This window comes from Furipterus horrens, unplaced genomic scaffold, assembly GCF_987537825.1.
Source record: "Furipterus horrens unplaced genomic scaffold, mFurHor1.1.pri manual_scaffold_17, whole genome shotgun sequence".
In the NCBI taxonomy this organism is placed as follows: Eukaryota; Metazoa; Chordata; class Mammalia; order Chiroptera; family Furipteridae; genus Furipterus; species Furipterus horrens.
In genome coordinates this window covers 110,425,313-110,447,758 of record NW_028327187.1, presented here as the reverse complement: position 1 = coordinate 110,447,758, position 22,446 = coordinate 110,425,313, and the positions used below count along the sequence as shown (strand labels likewise).

At 42.9% G+C, this 22,446-nt stretch overlaps 1 protein-coding gene and 1 pseudogene across 2 annotated transcripts in view; one reads left to right on the top strand and one right to left on the bottom strand.

Moving 5' to 3' along the window:
* NHS (NHS actin remodeling regulator) overlaps window positions 1-22,446 on the top strand; it is a 371,143-nt gene that overhangs the window by 164,986 nt on the left and 183,711 nt on the right. The gene's annotated exons all lie outside the window — the stretch shown is intronic.
* On the bottom strand, window positions 7,454-8,744 carry LOC149991821 (PCI domain-containing protein 2 pseudogene; annotated as a pseudogene).

The following is a 22,446-nucleotide window of genomic DNA, read 5'->3' as shown; positions in this document are numbered from 1 at the left end:
CTGCCACTTCAGAGGAGCTTTGTCTGAGACCCCACCCTTGCTTAGCTCTTCCCCTTCTCTGTCCTGCTTCTACTCCCTTACCTGTTTCTCCTGGGAGCATCTCTTTGATAAATCATGTACAAAACTAATCCTCTTGTAGGGTTCTGTCATGGTCTGCTTTTTGTAAATCACAACCTAAGAGAGTCAAATACCAAGGGTAAAAAAAATTCTGTCTAGTAGTTTATAATCCCAGTTTCAAGGGGAAAGGGTGAGAAACAACCGTGTAGGGGCATCCTCAACCTTTGAAAGAGGTGTGGTGAATAGGGTGTAATCTTCTTGGAATGATCAGTCATTGCCCACTAGTCGCCTGAAGTCTGTTACCAAGCTGGGCTGCTGTGAGTTGATCTCCATCCAAGCCCCCTGCCAGAACTATCATGCAAGGCAGCCAGAGCCTTTGGAAGCAACCTGCAGAGAGCCTGCCAGGGTTCTGTGTACTTGCACGCCTGCTCCCCAGTCGCGAGAAGCAGTTTTTACATTTCTGCCACTTGCCTGACCTGCTGCGGGAAAGCAGGCTGCTGGGGAGGCTTGGCATCACTGCCTGGCATGGGTGCCTGTTCCTTCCTGGCACTGGCCCATGCCAGCAGGAACAGGGACAGTGCCAAACATGCCACCATGACTGTGCCAAGCAATTCCACTGCAGCAATGGCCTGAGGATGCTTGAACCTGACCGATTATCATTAAAATGAATTCTGAAGACACCGGAGGGGCTGGCCTTTTCCTTACAGCACCCTAACTCCAAGCAGTTGTGGCTTCCTGGGCCAGCTTTACAGATATCTATTATTCAGATGCTTGAATCCAGAGAAAATATAGCTACTACAAGAGGGTGATATGCTGGTGATATTTCCATAGGGGAAGTCCTGAATCCAGGGGATTGAGAGAGAAGTAGAAATGTGTAGTGCTTTTGTATCAATCAGCCCTGGATTTAAGCTCAGAATCCATCACTTTCAGGCTGAGTGACCTATGAAATGGGTATAATAATGATATCTAGTGTGTTGAGGGATTGTTATAAAAAGTACAGGCAATAATGAGTAATAATTAATAGTTTCTAGTACATGGTAAGTATTCAATTAATGTTAGGTGTTATTATTAATAATATTCTCCTGAGTGCTTGATTCTCTAGGGAGGGTGCTTCTCAAACTTTAGTGTTCAGAAGAATCATCAGGAGAGTTGGTAAAAATGCAGATTTCTGAGCCCTACCCTCAGAGGTTCTGATTCCACAGATCCACATTTCTAACAAGATCCCTGGTGATGCTAGCCCCCAAACCACACTTTGAGTAGCATTGGCATAAACCACCGGACGGCATTATCTTTATCTGCAACAGATATTCTGAAGTGTTTAAGGATGGGATGCAATGCATTTCATCTTAGCTCATGCCACAAGCTCTACATAGTCATGTGATTTTTAACTGACTGCAACTCCTATTCCATTTGGCAGCAGAATAAATGCTTAACATTGTCCTAAGCATTGATGAGCCAGGAAGGCAGAGCTAATGCCTAGAAAAGCTGACATAACTAAGAAATGCTTAGGGCTTGAAGGTTGAGCCCACTGTTGAACCTGAATGCTGCTTAGAAGTCAGAGCATATTCCTGTCACAGAAAAGTGTGGGTTCCCCTCCCCCAGGTAGGCAGATGGAGTAATGGAAAGAAATGTGCTCATTGTCTGCCTCTGCACAGGGATCATGCAGAGAGGAAGATAAGCATGCTTCACAAATAGTGTCTAGGCAGTTCTTGATTTTTTTCTTTTGTAATTATGAGACATGAAAATACCATTGCTTTCAAAATAAGTGACTACATTGCACTTGGTGTCCTGTCAATTTTCCCTCACATCTTCATCTGTTAGTGTCTTCACTCAGAGTTCAGGATTTTGCTCCTTCTCCATGTCCCCCTCTTTTTTCTTTTGACACAAGTGGCTCCTTCACTCAAAATTGCATGGATTCTGGGAATCCCTGAACTTGGGTCTTCCTGAGGACAAAAATGCAAGAGAGATGGAGCTATAAGGCATCCAGAAATCATGTTTTGTTTTTTGTAAATTCTTTCCATGTTTTCTTAATTGCCTACAATGAGGAAATATCATTTTTATAATAAGAAAACCTCGCTCCAATTTTTCTCAATAAAGATTGATAATTCTGTACATAGCCTACAACAATAGCTAACATTTCGTAAATGCTTTGTCTCAGCCAGGTCGAAACTGTGCTACATTCCTGCATGCATAACATCATTTAATTCTTGCCCCAAGTTGAATGAGATTCAAATCATTTCCCCCATTTTACAGATAAAGAAATAGAGACACAAATAAGTGAAATAACGTGTTCAAGGTTGTAAGACTAGGAAGCAACAGAGATAGTTTTTAAATCTGACATTTTGAACTCAGTTTTTTTTAAGTATATTTTATTGATTATATTATTACAATAGTTCCAATTTTTTCCCCTTTGCTCTCCTCCGCCCAGCACCCCCCTCACCCAACAACCCCCCCCAAGTCCATGCCCGTGGGTCGTACATACAAGCTCTCCTGCCTCACCCTTTCATATATTCTTCTTTTTTCTAAATAAATAAATAAATAAATAAATAATTATTTTAACAATAAAAAATAACAATCTCTCCCTCTCAGACTTAAGACCCTTTATAATCTTATAAAGGACAATGGCCGAAGGTCTCGAGCTCCTCTAGCTGCTTCAAGCTGGACATGGTCGTTGTCCTACCTACCCTTGGGTCCAGAAATCCCTAATAAGAGTGGGAATGTGGAGGGGAGGGTCGCCTTCCCACATGGGGAAGGATCGTGCAGACTCCAGTTTGGTTAGCTGTCCCCAGACAATGGCATGCTTGATTTAACAGGCTGGCATCCTCGTTGTATTCTGGAGGCAACAGATTTGGCAACAGGGTTAAAGGACATCATTCAATCCATAACCACTAGATGACAAAAGACAGGTATTAATTTTTCAATGTCCCACATTAGGGAAAAGAAGGGCTTCTTTGGAGGAAGGTGTGCCAGGTACATCTCACCTGTCCAAAACCATTTTGCCCATTATACTTAGTTTGGTCTGAGGGAAATATTTTAGGTTTCCCCCCTCTCAGGCCTCTCAGCTCTTTCTGTTCAAGCCTTTAGGACAGAAAAGAGAAACAAGTTTTAAAGTGAAGCCCACAGACCACCCCATTCTTCACCAACCCAGCCACTTAGTTCAGCCAAACCGTTGAGTCTCAGGAGGCAGCAATGCAGACAGGATTAAGTGAGGCCTATACGTACAGACAATCACTCAGGTAATGAGATCGTAGGCTTATGCCCTTTGAAAACAGAAAACACATGTTAATTTATGTAACATAACCCACATACAAGTCTCTAAATCTGTAGGACTGTCTTATCGGAAAGACATCCAGTTGCAAGGCATTTGACATTCTTCTTGCCTGTAAATTAAACATCTTTGATAATGCCACAGACATAGTTTAACTTTCAAGTGAAAACATATTTTAAATAGAAAGAGACTTTAAAGATGGTTAGCTGCACTACTTTATAGTCTACCACTGAGCATTGTGATTTTCCTTGAATCGTGATTTTTCTCCCTAAGATTACCCTCCTTGTCATTAAAGGGACTGCATTAAGTCCATTTTTAATTTATCCTGTTCATTTGCATAAACACAACAAGAGCAGCAAATGATCACTTACGATCGTTAGTTCTGCTTTGCTGTAACTTATGCAAGGAACATTTAGGGTGACCTTTAGTCTGCCTTTCAAGGCATAGAAGCAGAACCACATACCTGGCATTCAGCCTTGCCTGTAAACACCTGTCTTTTCCAAGTCCTTCTGGTTTTCCATTGTGCCTTAAGGTCCCATCTAGCCATCTTTCAGGAAAACAACCTTCATTCCTTCCCTGGAAAGATTGCCATGGACCGCGCATCCATCCAAGGTACCAGGTCTTTTATCTCGTGGACTTTTATTACCTTTGAAAGTCAGTCCCAGTTGCTCAGGGCTTTTTGGTAACAACCAAAGCCCAAGCATGTCTCCTTTAGGCATGACATTCCAGTCAAAGTCTTAGTTAAAAAAAAACAAAAACCTCTATTAACAACTGGTCTTATTAGTTTTATGCAAAGAAACTTATGTCATTACTTCTTTAGAATGCCAAACTCTGGAGGGATCAGATAGGGAGAAAAATATACAGTGTGAAGGAAAATCCTTGTCCTTCCAATATTCACTGAACTTGCATTTCCATTCTTTATATTTTTATTTTTTCCCCCATTAAAAAAATTTTTTGTTTGTTTTTCCATTACAGTTGTCCCACTTTTTTGCCCCTCTTGCTTCCCTGCATCCTGCCCCCACTTCTCCTACATTCAGTCCCCACCCAGTTGTCCATGTCCATGGGTCATTTATACATGTTCTTTGACTAGACCCTTCCCCTTCTTACCCCCTTCTCTCCCTCCCACCTCCCCCTTTGTTACTGTTAGTTTATTCCTTGTTTACATACCTCTGGTTCAATTTTGTTCATTTGTTTGTGTTGTTCATTAGTTTCCCATAATAGGTGATAGCATAAGGCTTTTTTCTTTCATTGCCTGGCTTATTTCGCTAAGCAGAATTCTCTCTAGTTCCAACCATGTTGTTGCAAATGGTAGAAGTTCCTTCTTTCTTTCAGTACTTATTCATTGTCATTTCCCCCCTTTGTACTCATGTTCCTCTCTGTCTCTCTGTTTCTTCATCTTCTTAAAGCAGACCCTTTAGCATCTCTTGCAATGCTGGTTTGGTGGAGATGTATTCCTTTAGCCTTCTTTTGTCTTGGAAACTCCTTATTTCACCTTCCATTTTGAATGAGAGTCTTGCTGGGTAGAGTATTCTTGGTTGTAGGCCTTTGTTTTTCATTGCTTGGAATATTTTTTGCCATTCCCTTCTGGCTTGTAGTGTTTCTGCTGAGAAATCTGATGAAAGCCTTATTGGAGCTCCCTTGTATGTTATTAGTTGTTTCTCTCTTGCTGCCTTTAGGATTCTCTCTTTGTCTTTGAATGTTGCCATTTTAATTATGATGTGTCTTGAGGTGGGCCTGTTGGGGTTCATCTTCATTGCAACCCTCTGTGCTTCCTGGACTTGCGTGACTCTTTCTCTCGTCATGTTAGGGAAGTTTTCTGTCATTAGTTTTTCAAAGAGGTTTTTATGCCTTGCTCTTCTTCTTCTCCTTCTGGAATTCCTATGATATGGATATTATTATGTTTCATGTTGTCCTGCAGCTGTGTTAGAGCCTCTTCAGTCTCGTTCAATCTTTTTTCATTTTGTTGTACTACCTGGGAGTTTTTGTCTACATTGTCTTCCAGCTCGCTGGTCCGATCTTCTGCTTCCTCTAGCCTGCTTTTAATTCCTTCTACTGTGTTCTTCAATTCAGAGATCATATTCTTCATTTCCTCCTGGCTCTTATTGATAGCTTCTATGTCCTTTTTCATGCTGGTGTAATTCTCAGTAAGTTCCTTGTAGTTTTTCTGGAGTTCCTTGTAGTTTCCGCTGAGCTCATTGAGCTTCTCCATAATCCATGCTTTCAATTCCATATCTGATAGTTGGCTCCCCTCTATTTCATTTAGCAATCTTTCTGGGGATTCTACCTTTCCTTTTGATGGGGGTTGTTTCTCTGTATCCCCATTTTTGTGACTCCTATTGTTTGTTGGTGCTTCTTAGAATGATCTGCACTTCCTGGATCTGCCCCTGGTGGCATCAGATCCTGTACCAGTCTCTGAACTCAGTTTTTATCCACAATGCTTTATTTATGTATAATCACAACCATGTAAAAAAATATATAAGCCCGGCAAAAATTCTGGAAGGAAATATATCAACATTTGACAATGATTTGTCTGGATGGTACAGTGGTCCAACGCTGCACTTTTTTCCCTTCTATTCTGATTTTCTGATTTTATTTTCCCAATGACCATCTATTACTTTTACAAAAACTATACTTATTAATTGAAAGAAAAATCACTTAGCTGAGTCTTTTTCCTGCTAGTTTAATGTATAAAGTCATCCCAGACAGATGATCTTCTGTTGTTCTGTTAAGAGTCCCAGAGATGCAAACTCTGCAGGAACTTGTCAATTTGGCTAATCATTCTGTAGATTTACCTACATGAGGCCCCCAAAAGTGGCTGACTCCACTATCTGGATGGAAGGACTCCTTGTAATCATGTGCTTTCCTGCTGGGCAGGAGCCTGCTGTCAGGAGGCTATGCCCTCTGAGCTGCTCCTCCAGTTGTTGAAATGAGGTCTGCTGATCAACCAAATTTCTGTTTAGTCACCTTCATGCTCCAAAGCCTGCTTCAGAGAGTTGTATGGCCAGGGCTACAGACCAAACTCATGCCTTTGGGTTCTTTACTGGTTAGGGTATGCTAATTGCTGCAACAAGCAGCCCTCAGATCTCAATAGCTTAACACCATAGGCAGTCAATGTGTGCTCCACATGTGACAGGAGATCATTCACCTGGTGATTCTGAGATCAGAATGTGGTCCTGCCTCACAGGTTTCCTTTGGATCCTTTAAATATTACTGATTGACAGGGGAGTCTCACCCATGGGAGATATCTCTGGGCCAGATCTAGAAGTAGTGCATATTACATCTGAACTCCCATTGGAAAATGGAAATGCTGGTGTGTCAGAGAGGGCACAATGAGGCTGGTTCTGGGATTGCCAGCCACCCCTCCACCACAAAACAGCTACATTCTGGAACCAGTGGCCACTGCTTGAATGAGGGGCTATTACTAAAGGGATGCTCATGAGAACAGGAAACAAAGAGAAGCACAAGTCCCTTCTTCCTACATCCTGCCAGTTTCCCTCTAGCTCCCCTTACAAGCAGAGCCCAACAGGAAGCAGCTGGCAAAGCAGGAAGGAAGTATGTGGAGTCCCAGCCCCCCAGCATCACAGATCATTGTATAGAATGGGTGGATTTGGAACTGAAAGACAATAACTTAATAATGGGTGCAGGGACTTTTGTTTCAAGCTCACATGATTTATGTTTTGGTTACATGCTACAACCACAGTGGAATCTCAAAGGGTCACTCAAGAGGCTTCTGCATACATTCATTCATTTTTTGGTTCACAGAATGTGTATTTTTGAATGATAGGCCTATGCTTGGTATTGAGGATAGTGCCATGAATAAGGCAGTTCTTGCCTATAAGAAGCTCACATCACACATGTGCACACACGGCATACATATGCACATGTACACAATGCACAGGTATGCACACACATGGTATAAATGAGAAAAGGAATTGAGAAGCACTGAAAGACATTTGGGCTTGAGAGCAGAGACCTTTGTTCTTCTTGGCTGCCTCCATTGGAGGATTGTTTGGAAATGAGTTTCATTATCCTTTGAGAAAAGAGAGAAGGAAAAAGTGGCATTTAGCATGTCATTGCCTGGCAAGGAGATCATCGATTGTTCTTTTTTTTTTTTTTTTTTTTTTGAAATTCAGAATGCCTTTTTTAATAGAACAAATTAGGTAAAGTTACAAAGATGCCTTTAGGAATAACTCTTATGAGAAGTAAACTACAGCTGCTTTGGAGACAGAGCCTCCTTCACAGAATTTTGACCAGCTCTCTAGAGCCAACGTAGGCATCTGCAATGTCTGAAAAAGGAATTCCAAGTCTCCATGAGGTCGATGTTAGTTATGAGTGACGAGGAAATTTCAAGGTGTCTGTGCATGCTGGAAAACTTGGTCAACTTCCCCGGGAAAAGAGCCCCAAAGAAATCCCTGATGTAGAAAATCACATCATGGCCAAGTACTGAATTCATCAGTATGATAAAAACCAGAGGAACACGCTCCTTCTCTAGACTGTTCATACATTCAGCACACCGTGGACAGTGGAGGAAATGGATTTTGCTTGCTAACAACTAGCTTCTGATGCTGATGTGATATGTAGCCTTTAATGTGACCCATGTATATCAGGTTGGCCAGAATACACTGGACTTCATCAATGTCCACATCTTCCACTTGCATGAATTTCAAGGCAACTAGAAAAGCATCCAGAGATAACTGGTGTGTTTTGAGTAACAAGTACCTTGCTTAAAGTCACTATTGAACATGGCCTTCCACCCAACATAGTACCTGTATGTCACTCTCTGTGCTGTGCTATAATCGTCTTTCAGGTTTGAGCTGTCAATGGCTCTGATGAGAGGTTTGCACAAATGGAGTTTGTTGATCTTAAAGTAAATCTTGAATAACTGATTCACCAGAAATAGCATCCCCCACTTCTTTGAATCCTCTATACCAGCACGAGTGTCACTGGCACAAACGCGGAAACAGCTCATCAACAACTCAGCTGCTTTTTCCAACCTGTCCCCAACTTTGCCTTTTCCTTTCTTAACCAATTGCTGATCTGCATTATTGGCAAATATTCGAAGGTCAAGTGCTACTGCATACATGACAGGCAGAGCCCTGTTATAAACTGAACAGTTAATACAAATGACAAAAGATATTGGACGATGACAGTCTGGCATTTGTATGCCTCTATGAAGTCATGGTTCCCCACTGCGTAAGTGCACCTTAAATGAGCTGCAAACATTTCATCATAAGGGGGTTCCAAAACTTGTTGACACTTCTCTTCTGGAGAGGCCAACTGGAGCCGTGGGTTGGCAACATGAGGATGCTTGAAAGACACCAGCTCTGGTGTCAATTGCTTCATAGACCTGCTGCAGGTACTGGTTGATAGTCTCATCGATTGTTCTTATACCCACATTCACTCTCCCAGCAAACAGCATTCCCGATTAGGGGGCAAATCAAGTGGAGGTTGACCTTGACTGAATGGAATGAAAGAAGTATAAAATAAATGAGGACAATCAATGCACGTTGGCCTCTTGGAGGCCTCTGCTGTGCTCCCTGGGGTGCATGGTTGAGTCTGCTCCTCTCATTTGCATCATTTAAGCATTTTCTGTAGAGCACTCAGGGCTAAACATTTTTCAACACATTGGGAAGGCAATACATTTTCTGTGATTCTGTATGAAGGGAGAGAAAGGGCCCTGCAGGTAGGAACTGCAGATTTTTCCTTTAGTGTGGCAAGTTTTCCACATGCATGTCCTCATTTGACATTAACTGAGCACCTACTATGTGCCAGTGACAAAGAACAAGACAGACCCTATGGATTTGAAGCAGTGAATTGTGTGTACTTCTGAGACTCACCCCTACCTCTCTGATCCAAGGAAGTCACCAGTCATCCAGACACTCCCTTTTTATTATAATGAGTGTTATATTGCAAAGGAGGTCTGCCATTAGTTTTAGAGCTTGGGGAAGCCATATAACTTCCGCCTCTGTTTTCTCATCTTTAAAGTGGAAAGTAAGATTAGATCAGCTCAGGATCCAGCCAATATTTACTGAGGGCTCACTTTGTGCCAAGCACTACATTATTTCTAGGCTGTCATTATGGTGACCTGTTTAACTTAGCATTTCTGAGATGGTCCTGATTTCATATAATTTGATTTGTCTCAATAAAGGCAACTTCTAAATAATAACCAAGTGTGATTTAATGTTTTCTGTGGACTTTTTATCTGAGTCAGAAAACAATAAGGTCAAGTGTTAAGAGGCGGTGGCTGTGGAATGGAACAGAAGTGTATCTGTTAGCATTTGCTGTAACTTAATGACTCACAGGCACACATGCGTATTCTTTCCCATGATCTTGTACATTGATTGGGAAGATCTGGTCTGGGCCAACCTGGTCAGGACTGAAAGATCTAGAATAGCCTCACTTCTAGGGCTGGGATCTCATCCTGGAAAGCTGCATTGGCTCAGTCTCCTCTCCATGTGTTCTCTCATCGTCTAACAGGCTAGCCTATACTTGGTCCCATGGTGTTGAAAGGGCCCCTAGCAGCAAGAGAGGGCAAGCCTAAAAGCCCAAATGCTTTTGCACATCTCTTCTTGAGTCAGGTTTCCTATTGTCTGTTGGACCAAAGCAAGTCTCAAGGCCAAGCCAGAGTCAGCATGGGTGGGGATGACCCAAGGGCCAGATTGCACAGGTTCCATGGGAGGTAATAGGTGTCCGAGATATTTTGGCAGCTTCTTTACATGTGCGGGAGGTAAGTGAGAGGTTGGCCAGCTGTGATGGTGTTAAGGATAAAGACCTGGGTGAGAGGAATAGCGAAACCATTGAGAACCAGATCTGAAGGAGGACTGGAATTGATGAATGATATTTTGTTTGTGTGCTGGTTGAGGTGCTGATGGCTCTCACCTCCCTATCATCTAACAGACTACTCAAAGTCATTCAACAAGTATTTCCTGACTTCCATCTATTTGTTAGATCTGTAGATTCCCTAGGACAGTGGCTGGGGGTGGGAGTGGAGACAGTAATATAGTAGAAACATATGACTTCTTGACATGGAGAAGATGGGAGAAAAGATGGAGAGATTCGAAACTCAGCTAAAAGCTACAGACACACGTGTACACATGTGCACGTACCACACACATGTACAATCATACCCCCACGTGTGTGCTCACACACCTCTTCCACATACACACACCATGTCTACATGCTTGCACACCCCACATGCCCACAAACTACACACATGCACAATGTGTACACACATGCATGATCTTAAAACAACCTCAGAAGAGTTACAGAAGCCCATTTTAGGGGACCTGAGAATTGCCAAGTGAAAACTAGGCTGTGGAGAGAGGGAAGAGGGGAGAGGGGCAATGCCAGACCCCGGGGGGAAGCTTTCTCTTCCCACTTTAAGGTCAATGAAGGTTGAGTCTAGATACCACCACACTCTGCTCTACATAATGAATCCTGAAGTACATTTTTGTACATCATACTTGTCCCATTTTTTTAAAGAACAAGGTTGACACATGTCTGTTGAAATTTATTTTCTCATTTCTATAGACATTTTTGGGGGAAACAAGTCTTCATGCTAATAACAGAGAAGCAGGGTAGTGAGGCTGAATAAACTGGGAGAGTTGGGAGTTGGAAGTGGGAGGAGACCTATTTAAAAAGATTTCAAGATGAGTAGGCCCCTCATTAAAAAAAGAAGAAGAAGAAATAGCAGCAGCCAGGCTGTACATTAGCATCAGAAAAGCAGGGCCTGCTTCCATTAGGGCCTGCCAGTGGCCAGGGTTGCCTATGTTAGTGGCTGTTAATAACAGGCTCTTTTGGAAAATGTGGAAGTAAGCAAGCACTGTCTCTAGCTTCCCTAGAGGCTGAGTTGTTCCTTTAAGTTCTACCTTGGTCTGATCACCCATTGTTTCCAGGTGTCACTGTCCCAGGCACTCATCCCACTGGATGAAAAAGAAAGACAGCCTGTGGGCTGCCTCTCCTGATTGGTTCAGGGCTTCCCTCTTGTTTATGTTTAAAGGTTTTCAGCTGACAAGAGTGTCAGCCTCCATCAGTGACATTATAGCCGGCTCTTCACAGTGGTGAGTGTGAGAACACCTACAACAGAACATCTCCGTCCTGTTTGGCAGAAATAAGGGGGGCATGGGGGGCAACTGCTGCCACAGTTCCTTACAAAAATAAGTACCACTAGTAGTCCAAGAAGCAGCTCTGTGTGATTTTCTCAGGGGTGAAAGGACAGCTGATGTCAGCACCAGGAAAGACAGCTGGAGGACTTGGGGGATGGGAGTGGGAGGACTGCTAGGGAGAGAAAGAATTTGTAAAGCCTTAAACCCCAGCAAAGAGACAAATATGTTCAAATTGGGCCACATCTTTAGTCTGGAGGAAGATACTTGACCAAGGCCCCTTGTGTCAGGAAGGGGTATATGTTGGAGACCATCAAAGATTTGGAAGGATTGAATTTGAACTTGGGGAAGTTTATGTTCGGGACATTTGGCCTGGTAACAATAGGTCTATGATTTTTCTTAAAATGGTAAAAGTAAATGTAAATAAACAGGTAAGAAAGTGATTTCTTAAGACCCCTAAACACTGAAAGACGTTTAATTTTTTTCTCCAGCTCTCTCACTATCTTGCATGCACGCACGCGCGCACACACACACACACACACACACACACACACACACCACACCACCGCCCCCCCTCCCCCCCAGCTAGCTGGCTGTGTGAGACAGAAAGGAATTTACCTCACAGGACATTCTATGCTTGCTCATGACCGCACACTTAACCCTTCATTTTTAAACATTTTAAACCTTCCTTCGACTTGGTATTGCCTCTCAGGTTCAGTTCTAGGGAAATGGACGTTTTATTGTTTGGGTGTGTGTCAGGATTCTGGTTAAAGATCAGGCTGGCAGATGCTTAGGTTGGCCTGTTGTAGCACCATAATGTGGCAATGTGCAGCTAAAGGCAGGATGTGGCCCAGGACACCTAACTTTTGCTGTCATTTAGCCGTTGAGTGGCTACTGGACACTCATGTCTGGAGCTCATCTACTGGCCCAGGGCTGAGTCAGGCAGGTCCAACCTTGAGGGACAGAGGTGATCTGCTTGGATGCCCATGGGGTTCTTCTCTTTGCTCCAACCCCACCCCAACATCCTGAAAATCTGAGACCTGGCATGGAGAGTGGCCCAAGCCACCATTATCTGGCTTCATGGCCTCCTTGCTCCAACCTTTGTAGGCTCTAGTCCATTCTGCACACAACTGCTAGAAGAGTTCTTTCAACAAAGGTCAAATCATGTCCCTCCTCTTCTCAAAGCCATCCAAAGGTTGCCCATCTCACTCATGGTAAGAGCCAAGGCTGTCACTTTGGGATGGCCCACAAGGCTCTGTATGGTGTGACACCAGCATCTATATCTTTCCTCATTTTCCCCTCACTCTGGTTCTGTTGCAGCTATACTGGCCTCCTGGTTGCTCCCAGAAAACACCAAACACTTCTGTTGCAGGGCTTCTGCTTTTGCTGATCCTCATCCTGGAACACTCTCACCAGATATCCAAATGTCTCTCTCCTTCATCTCCTTCAAAATTCACCTTCATAGTGAGACCCTTCCTGACCACCCTCTAGGCTCTCTGAATCCCCCTTCCTTACTTAATTTTTCTTCATAGCATTTATCAGTACCTAATAAACTATATATTTTATGTACGTAGTTTATTATCTGCCTCCCTCACTAGGATATAAGCTCTGTGAGGGCAAAGACTCGTATTTGTCTTATTCAGTACTGTACCTATGAGGCCTATTACAATGCTTGGCACACGGTAGGAGCTCAGTATTCAGACAAAGAATGAATGGACCCACACCAGACAGTTGTTTTGGGATGGCACTCGAGCTTTACTCAAATCATGGTGCTTCCACTGGACTAAAGAAGCCAAACTCGTTCTCAGCTTTGATGACTAGAGTGAACTGGATGGCATGCCTCTGAGAGACTGGCCCCTTCCCTAGCAGCCTTGTTGTTGGCTGTTGGACCCCCAAATGGTTAAAGATGTGTGGTTCCCTCTTCCTCCTGTGGACACAACTCTTGCAACAAAGAGGATGGCTTGTTTCCATGGCATCTATTAGAATTCCTTGATCTGGTGATGAGGCAGTTTCCCCAGGACACTGGCTGAGTTTGCAGCTTCACAATGCTGGGGTTCAGGGACTCCACTGATAAAATTACTGATCCCTTAAATAGCAGGACACGACAGACACACAAGTGTAGGTGATCAAATGAAGTAGGGCAGCTTCTCAGTGTGCTTCCCTGATATGCAAACACCTTTCTCTTCCCTATATGCCCCCTTACCTCCCTGTACCCCTATCTTCTGCCCTCCATGCACCCCTCTACACATGTCCCAGGCAGTAGCCTGGGCCTGACACACTGCAGCTGTGGGAAGAGGAGCTGTGAACAGTCATTCAACGCAGGGTGTTCCAAACAGAAGCCAGCAAAGATTGTATGACGTCTTCTGTAATAATATCTGCTATTTATAGAGTATCTGCTATTTGCCAGCTGTTTTACACATATCTTTAATCTTTAAAAGAGTCCTCCCAAGGAGGCATTATTATTTCTCTTTAAATATCAGAAACTGAGGCTCAGAGAGGTTACATAACTGGTTCAGTGTTGATTAGGGAAATAAGTAGAGAAACTGGGTTTCTACCAAGGTCTGGCTGCAAATACTATGCACCACACTCCCCCCATGACTCTCTTGTGTGGTAATGCAAGTTGTGCACTACATGACTCCAAAGGCATTGTGAATGATGCCTCGTGGAGTACACAGTCTATATGATTGTACACAGCCACCCTGACTATCTGCTGGGAATACTATTTGGTTTGGGGATACTAGTTGTATCAGTTAGGAAGGCATTGCACTGCAAGGACTAGAAAAGCTGAACTCTCAGGTCAAGGGTATTCAACAAAATGGGGTTTTAGTTTTCTCACTTAGCCAAAGGTCTGCAGGTAAGTGGCTGCAGAGATTGGTTCAGTAGCTCAATAATGCTGGTTTTAGTGTCTCGGATATTCCTCATTGTTGCAAGATGACTGCTACAGCTCAAAGCATCAGATCTGTGCCCTAGGGAGAAAGAAGGTGGGGAGGGGGTATCAGCGCATCTGTTCCCTTTTTGTCATGAAAGGTGAACATTCCTAGTCTTCCATCTCTACTTCCCAGAAGATTTCTGCTCATGGTTTACCAATCAGAATTGTGTCTCGGGGATACCCCTAGGTGTAGACTGGGAAAAGAAAGTGTTTTAAATGTCAAGGCTTTGAAATTGAAGGCAACAAGGGAGAGGAGTTGGAGAGGGAACTCCGGGCCAATGGTGCCAGCTACACCAGTATTTTCAACTTGCTAGCTGGGAGCATTTTTAGCAGACTCTGTGGTCAGCAGTGTCCTGTTCTTTATTGGCTATCCCAAGCCAATAGGACTTATTTGCCCTCCTGGGCTGAAGTATAGAAGAGAAACCAAAAGGCAGAGGGTGCTCTGATATGGTTTGTGGCCTCCCTGAAATAGTGAGTGATTCCAGATCCCTGATGATGATATCATTATCATCTGGTAGCCTGTGAGAAATGCCGAATCTCAGGTTGTCTCAGGCTGCAGACGAGAGCTACAGGATCATGATCTGTTTTAGCAGGTGATTCCTATGTGCATTAGTGTTTGAGAAGTGCTGTTTCTATTTTCTTTTAATCCTCACCTGAGGACTTTTTTTTTTTTCCATTGGTTTTTAGAGAGAGAAAGGAGGGGAGAAAGAAAGATGTGAAAGACAAACATCAATTGGGTATGTGCCGTGACCAGGAATCAAACCTGTGATCTTCTGGTCTATGGGATCATGCTCCGACAAACTGAGCCACATTGGCCAGGGTGAGAAGTGCTGTTTCTGGAATATAGACTGAGAACACAGTACGGTCTCCTTGACCTCCACCAAAGTTCTGTCATTTTTCAGGTCTAGGGTGACCAACTCAACCCAATTTGCCCAGGACTGTCCCAGTTTTAGCACTGACAGTCCCACAGCCTAGGAAACACCCCAGTCCTGGGAAAACTACACTATCGGCTCTTGTCTGTGGGATCCTACTCTCCTTCCTCTACTAGAAGGCAGGAAGCCTGGAAACCTTCCTTGGAGAGGTCAGGAAAGATAGATAGAAGGTCTTTCCTTTGGGATGTGGGATTGAACAAGGCCCGAATCAGGACTCATCAGCAAAGGAATATGGCAGGGCCCTGTCCTCCTGTGGGAGATATGAAAATATGGCAAGGAGATGGTTAAGAACCCTGTAGGCTTTTTATCCAGGTGTTTTGGAGGTATCATTAGTAGACTTAATACATCAACAGCCAGCATGAATGGGCTTTGGATTAAGAACCTGGTAAGAGCAGCTTAACTCCTTCCTCCTTTCTTCCACCCCGTCATGTTGCTTTCTTCCTTCTGCCAAGAAAACAGAAGAGAAATGCCCAAATCCCACACAGGAAGCACTTGTCATGAGTAGCACTGGTGACTCAGAGTTATATTTTAGTGCTGCCAGCCAAGAGCAACAGGAATGAGCTAGAGTGATTTGATTTATTAGTGGAAAAAAACAACTTTCTCTGACCTCGAACCTCCTCTTAGCCCTCCCCCTTCTGCCTCCCAGCCTCCTTCTTCATGCCCCAGGCAGCGCATGTGGCAGCCCTATTTGGGGAGCCTAGGGGACAACTTATTTCTTAGGCCTTACACTCCATTAAAAAATATGTGCTATGGACCTACTAGAGTGGGAAAGAGAAGACAGGGACTGGCTACCGAAGCCCGGTGCCTGGGAGTCACTTGACAAGAAAAATAGTGCAATGCACTTGAACTTCTGTATGCTAACTAGAGGAGGGGGCAAGAAATCTAAGAGCAGCTGGGGTGACTTCCTTAAGAACTTTAGTCTGGTCCTTTAGTTAGGCCATTCTTATTATGGGTCTGCTAGCTCATGGGAAATTTGTAGACCTCTCACAAAAAACTAAGAAGCAATAGTGCTTTCCCCAAGGATTTGTCAGCTCACTGCAGCCCACTGTATCTGCATTTTGTCTCCTTCTTAACTGCTTTGCTCTTGTAAGAAAGATGTTTTGGGTTCAGAGAAATGGTAGACCCAGGAGCCTTCCTATAGAATTTGCTGGGATATTTCAGACTCTTCTATTGTCTAGAAGGACAGCTGTGGGATATCAGGGTGTAGACCCTCAGTCCAAACTTCTGTTACTGAGTTTCTGCAATGCCTTTTTCTTAGAACACTATACAGAGACATTCTAAATGTTCCATATTCCCATACACAGGCCAGAGCTGCAGAGGGATGTAGGTCATGATGATGAGCAGGATGACAAGGTAAATGGAAGACGACATGTTTTAGGTCCCATTCACCAACAATAACAAACAAGGGCAGTGCCTGATGAGTCTCACCACTGGATTTCGGAAGCTCTCTGTTGTGCAGAACTAAGAAATACAGTGTGGTTAGCCCAATACGACCATTCTGATAGAAGCCACTGCTTACTGACTGAGATATGATGAGGTGAATGGCTCTCTGATTTTTCATTGTATTTTTCTCTAAGAGTTGAAGCCCAGCTTCAAACAGGAAGACCCCTGTTCCTGTTTATAGTACTATATGGAACAGACCTTTTCAGAGGGTCAGTGGCCAAGTTTACAACTGTCGTGACCATTAATCTTTTTCTAGTCAGAATGCCCTTCATCTCAGGGAGTTCATTGTGTTGGTGTTGCAGGATGCTGCATGGGGGCTGTTCAAGTAAGTGGGAGAGGGCTGACAGTGGATTATTGTATTTTGAACCTTTGTTTGGATTTATTTCACATTGAATATTTCATCTGTCCCCTCACTAGACTGCAGTGACAGATTTGAGCTACAAGCCATGGGTCTCCATTGTTTGTGGCTGACTACCTACCTTAAGCAAGGCTTCTCACTGTGGAGCACGCATCGAATCACCTGGAGCTTGGCACTGCCCAGATTGCTGGGCCCACTCTCAGAAATTCAGATTAAGTGAGTTTGGAGTGGGCTCGAGAGTTGACATTTCTGACAAGCTCCCAGGTGATGCTGCTGCTTCTGGTCCGGAGACAACACTTTGAGTAACAGTGGTGCAAAAGAGGTGCCTAGTGTTATTACCTTCACTAGATCCCCCTTAACACAGACTGAATATGTCTGGGTAAGAACTCAATGTGATCTCTTTTCCATTTGAGCCTAACTCTTAATCTCCACTCCCCCAATCCTTGTTTGTAGGGAGAGTTAAGATATCATGTTGGAGTATGAAGCAGGAATCCTAGGTGCTAAAGGATTAGCCTGGCTGCCCTCCCCCATACTCCCTCTTCCATCCATTCTCAGCGGGCCTTGAGGGCATGGGAGTTCCTGCTGGAGCTGCTGTAGCAGGCAGCTTTTATCTGGAGTTATACCCTTCAAAGGTCTCCAGAGGAGCAGGAACAAACTGGAGGAGAAAATTACATTTGAAATAATTTATTTTCACATGCAGGGGAGAAATCACATTTGGTCTAGATTCATGCAAAGAAAACAGAGATTAGATTTTTAAAAATGTGTTGCTGGCAAGAGAGAAGAGCAGATGGGTTTAGATAAAATACACATTCTGTTGAACCTGGCCTTCAGTCCCAGACTGCACTTAAAGAGATTTTAAGTTAGACTATTGAGGAGAATCAAGTCTGGATTTTATTTTCAATTTTTTTCTTTTGAAATACTTCCTAGGTTTTGACTGGTAGAGACAGAAACATCTGGACTACAGAACAAGTTGTTCCTAGAATTTTGAACTTTTTTGATCCACTCTGTAGCAGGCTGATTTAGAAGTCTCACCTGAGGAGAGAGAGGATATTCTCTTGGGATTTCTGGCCAAAGTGTGAGGATCAATCCTGGGGAAAGCAGGAGGAGAATCTGGAATAAGAGGTCCCCATGCAACGTGAAGGCCAAAAAGGCCATGCAAATGGTCACACCCCAAAGGCTTCCAGGTCAATATCAGGTTTAAACCCATCACAAAGATGATTAAAGAAACAATCATGGCAACAGGTAATTTTTATTGGGACCTTATCGTGTACCTGGCTATATGCACATCATCATATTAAATTCTCACTTAGCTCCATAAAGTAGATAGTATCATTATCTCCATTTTATAGCTGAGGAAAATGGAGAGAAGTAATTTTCTGAAAGCCATACAGCTGTCTGACTTAAATGCCCAGGTCAGGAAAAAGTTTAGATAATGATTAGCATCAGCAGCGTTATCATTGTAAATAAAGGGCCATAGTTTATGTGTTTGAAAATTTATTAAGTTGAATCATGTGAAAGAGCTATTTTTATAGATAAAAATGACCAAATATTTCAATTTTATACAATTTAACCAAATATATGTATATACACAAACACATATATATCCTCATTGTCCAGAGAATGAGCAAATAAATTGTGATGTAATCAAATGATGGACTACTATAGCTGGAATATGATATAGTTTATTTATAGATGAATATATACAAAAGTATATTTTGTTAAGGGATATATATCTATCTATATATGTAGATATCTATAGGGTAGATATCTATATCTGTATATAGATATATGTACATATAGCTATCTATATATAAATATAGCTATCTGTAGGCAGTATTTGGATTCTCATGGACCAAAGGTTTTGGTTCTTCACTGACTGTTTTCCAAAGGCCACCCTCACTTCATTGCCATGTGGGCCACTCCGTAGGGCATTTAACAGCATGGCAGCCAGATTTACCAGAGTGAGAGTTTTGAGAGAAACTGAGAAGAGTTACAGTCTTTTATACACTACTTATGGAAGTAATATCTCATTATTTTCATTGTATTCGTTAGGTCAGCCACTAAGTTCAGCCCATACAAGCAAGAGGAGGGGATTATACAAGGTCATGAATACCAGGAGGTGAGGAGCATCTTAGAAATATTCCTACTATAGTATGTCTGAAATATTTTATAATATATATGTTTTAAAGGGAAATATATTTACAGGTAAAATATGACTGCTGGTGTTAAACTCTCTAATCCTCAGTGGTAGCCACATATTTGGTTGCTGCTCAATCTTGTCCATGCCCCCATTCCCATCTTATTCTCCCAAAAATACATCATAATAAACAACAAAATCAATTAAGGGTATTTTTCTCATTGCTGAATTTAGAGAGATGTTTGTGTCATATCAAAAGTGCTTTTCATTTGTTTGATTGTACGTTTGCTAAGTTTGTGATGATAGTACATTTCAGAAATATGTTCTTTAAGATTCCCCATTGGACAGAGCAGTCAGGTGCACATGAGCTTTGCAGTCATGGAACTGTGACACCTGCTCCACCCCTTGTGAATATTACGTTGGGGAAGTTAATTACACTCTCTGAATGTTAGTTTTCTCATCTGATAAGTGAGAAGAACAATGGCCATCTCAAGGAGTCCTGGAAGATTAAATCCATGAGAAAATATGTGCAATTTGAAGGGGAGTGCCTGACTCACAGTAAGGATTTTATGAGGTCAGGGAAGATTCCTCCAGATCTATTAGCAACCAAATGGTGTTTGCAGTTAACAAGTGGCCTGAGCAAACTCTGCTTTGAAAGGTGACAGGTTGGGATGCCATAAAGAAACAGTTTTGATCGTTATTTCTCATTTGATCCCAAGATGAATTTCCTACTGTAGACTTGAAGTTCATTTCATCCATTGATTCACTTGTTCATTCCTGTACTCATTTCATTCAGGTAATGTTATTTCCTAAAGAACGTGAAGACAACTCTTCCTCAAAAGTTTAATGCCTTTTGATCTCTCAGGGGTGGGAAAGGGTATCTGAGTTATTTGTGAGCAGTTATTCATGTTCAGGTAGCAAAAACATCAGAGGTGGCTCAAATCTACCTCTCTTCCACATGGCTTCCTAAGGTTGTTCCATCAAGTGAATATGCTCCAATGAATAGTGGCATTTGCCATTTTTGCTTAGCAGAGAAGAGAAGCTAATGGCTTGAAAGGAACGCAGTACTATAAGACAGAAGTCCATGTAGATGTATTCTCTGTGGATCTCTGCCTGCCACTAGGACACTCACCATCCCTGCTGGTTGACCAACTGCTAGGTACTAGCTTTTGCGTTTGAAGAAGGTGTGATATTGGACCACAGAGACTTTAAGCGGAGGCTTGATTCTGGCCTTTCAGCTAAGGTGAGGAAGGATGCTCTTAGCGAGAGCATGGGTTGAAGCAGTGGCCTCCATGAATTGCAATCAATGTAAAAAAGAAAATAGAACCCATGTTATTTATTCAAGAATCATATATATATATATATATATATACATATATATATATATATATATGTGTGTGTGTGTGTGTGTGTGTGTTGCTATAGTAATATATCGCTTTCTGTAGCAGTCCATGACCATATCCCTGAACCTTAACACTTAGGGCAAGCCTTCTGATAGCCAGCTACCATATTGTCCATCTTTTTACCTGAAGACTTTCTGTATAGATGCAGAAGACCCCTCTGCTGGCTACCTGGGCAGGCCAGAAGTGCAAAGGAATTCAAATACCCCTGAAGAACTCTCATACAACCAATATTGGGGTTTGGTATGTAAATACCCCAGCTCCCTTGCCCCTAGGAAAAATACTTGGAGGTATCTGTTCTGTGCCACTTTTGTAGAGTTTCAAAGTGGGACTGAGTTCCAGGTACTTGATAACACTCTCTTGGCTTCCTTCCCTTCTCTGTTTTACTTCCTCATACCCCTACTACTTGTTCCCTGCACTTCCCAAATAAACTGTATACCCTTCAATCCTTGTATCCTGAGTCTGCTACAGAAACCCAACTTACTTATATTTAAAAACACATTTAAAAAGACATATAAAATAGAAAATTTGAAAGCTCTAATATTTTTCTCACTCCTAGGATGTGCATTCTGCACTTTAAAGACCACTGGTTTAAGGAACCTGGAAGCTCCAATTCCAGTCTTCTAATTTGGTGTGAGGAGGTTGATGTCAGAGCCCTCTTTCCCTGGGTGCCTGTTTCCAGGTGCCATTTAATTTACTTAGGGTGGCTTGGTAGACTTTCACATTGATTTGTGGTAGGAGTTTGCGCATCACAAGGTACTGACTGGAATAGCTTCAGGATTGAGTTTTCTAGTTTCTTTTGTATGTGAAAGAGTAATTTCCCTTCTTGGACTTCCAGTGAAATGAAAAGAAATGTTCAAGCTCAGAAACAGGCAGAAACTCCCCACAGATATTTTTCTGCCTTTGGGAAATCCATGGGTCTCCTCAGTTTAGCTCTCCATGCAAAGGAGGCCATGCACCATGTACATCTTGAATCATCCCACTCTTACATGATGGGCACCCTCATGATAACAGAGTAGTGTTAATATTCTCACTAGCCAGCTTTAACTCCAACACATGATTTGGCACTACCCAAACATATAAACACACTTCAAACAGCCTTCGGCTTGAAAACAGACTCCTCCGGGCTCAGCAGAAAGATTTAGAAGGGCTGAATACTCCCTTATTTTCTCTCTGCCTGGAACAAAGCCTCTTACTGTCTTTAGGTGATCACATTGGTTAGCCATTCAGATTGAAGTTGCTCCTTAACCACCAGATTCAACTGTGAAGTCCCACTCTGTTGACTCAACCTGACTGGAGGAGACTTAGGGCAGCACAACCTTATAGTCCCTCCCAAAGGCCTCCCCCCCCCCAGGGCTTCCCAATGGCCTTTAAATGATGGCACCTTCAACATCCTGAGATACTCTCCTGGAACACTCATCTTAGGAGAATGCCATACACCCCACACCTGTTCACCAGTCCTGCTCAAGAACACCCCATGTCTTTACAAATAGCTCATTCTCTCAGTAGTGAACCACAAGTAAGGAATGTCCAATGAGGTCTGTTTTTTAGGGAAGGCCTTTGCCATCCCTCGGTCTGGCCAGGTTGACCATCCAGGGCATTAAGGTCCATGAGCCTTGTCTTGCACTTAATTTCCCACTGACACCATATTCCTTGGCTGAATAGATGTCTTGACTGTGTAATTGTGAGAAACGGCATCTGTGGTGTTGGAACGGAGACAGAAATACAAACATTTCTCATGCTGTTTCCTTAATCCCAATCCCCGCAGGCCTCTCCTCTTTCTTTTGCCAGATTATCGACTTGGGAGGGGTGCAGAGGAA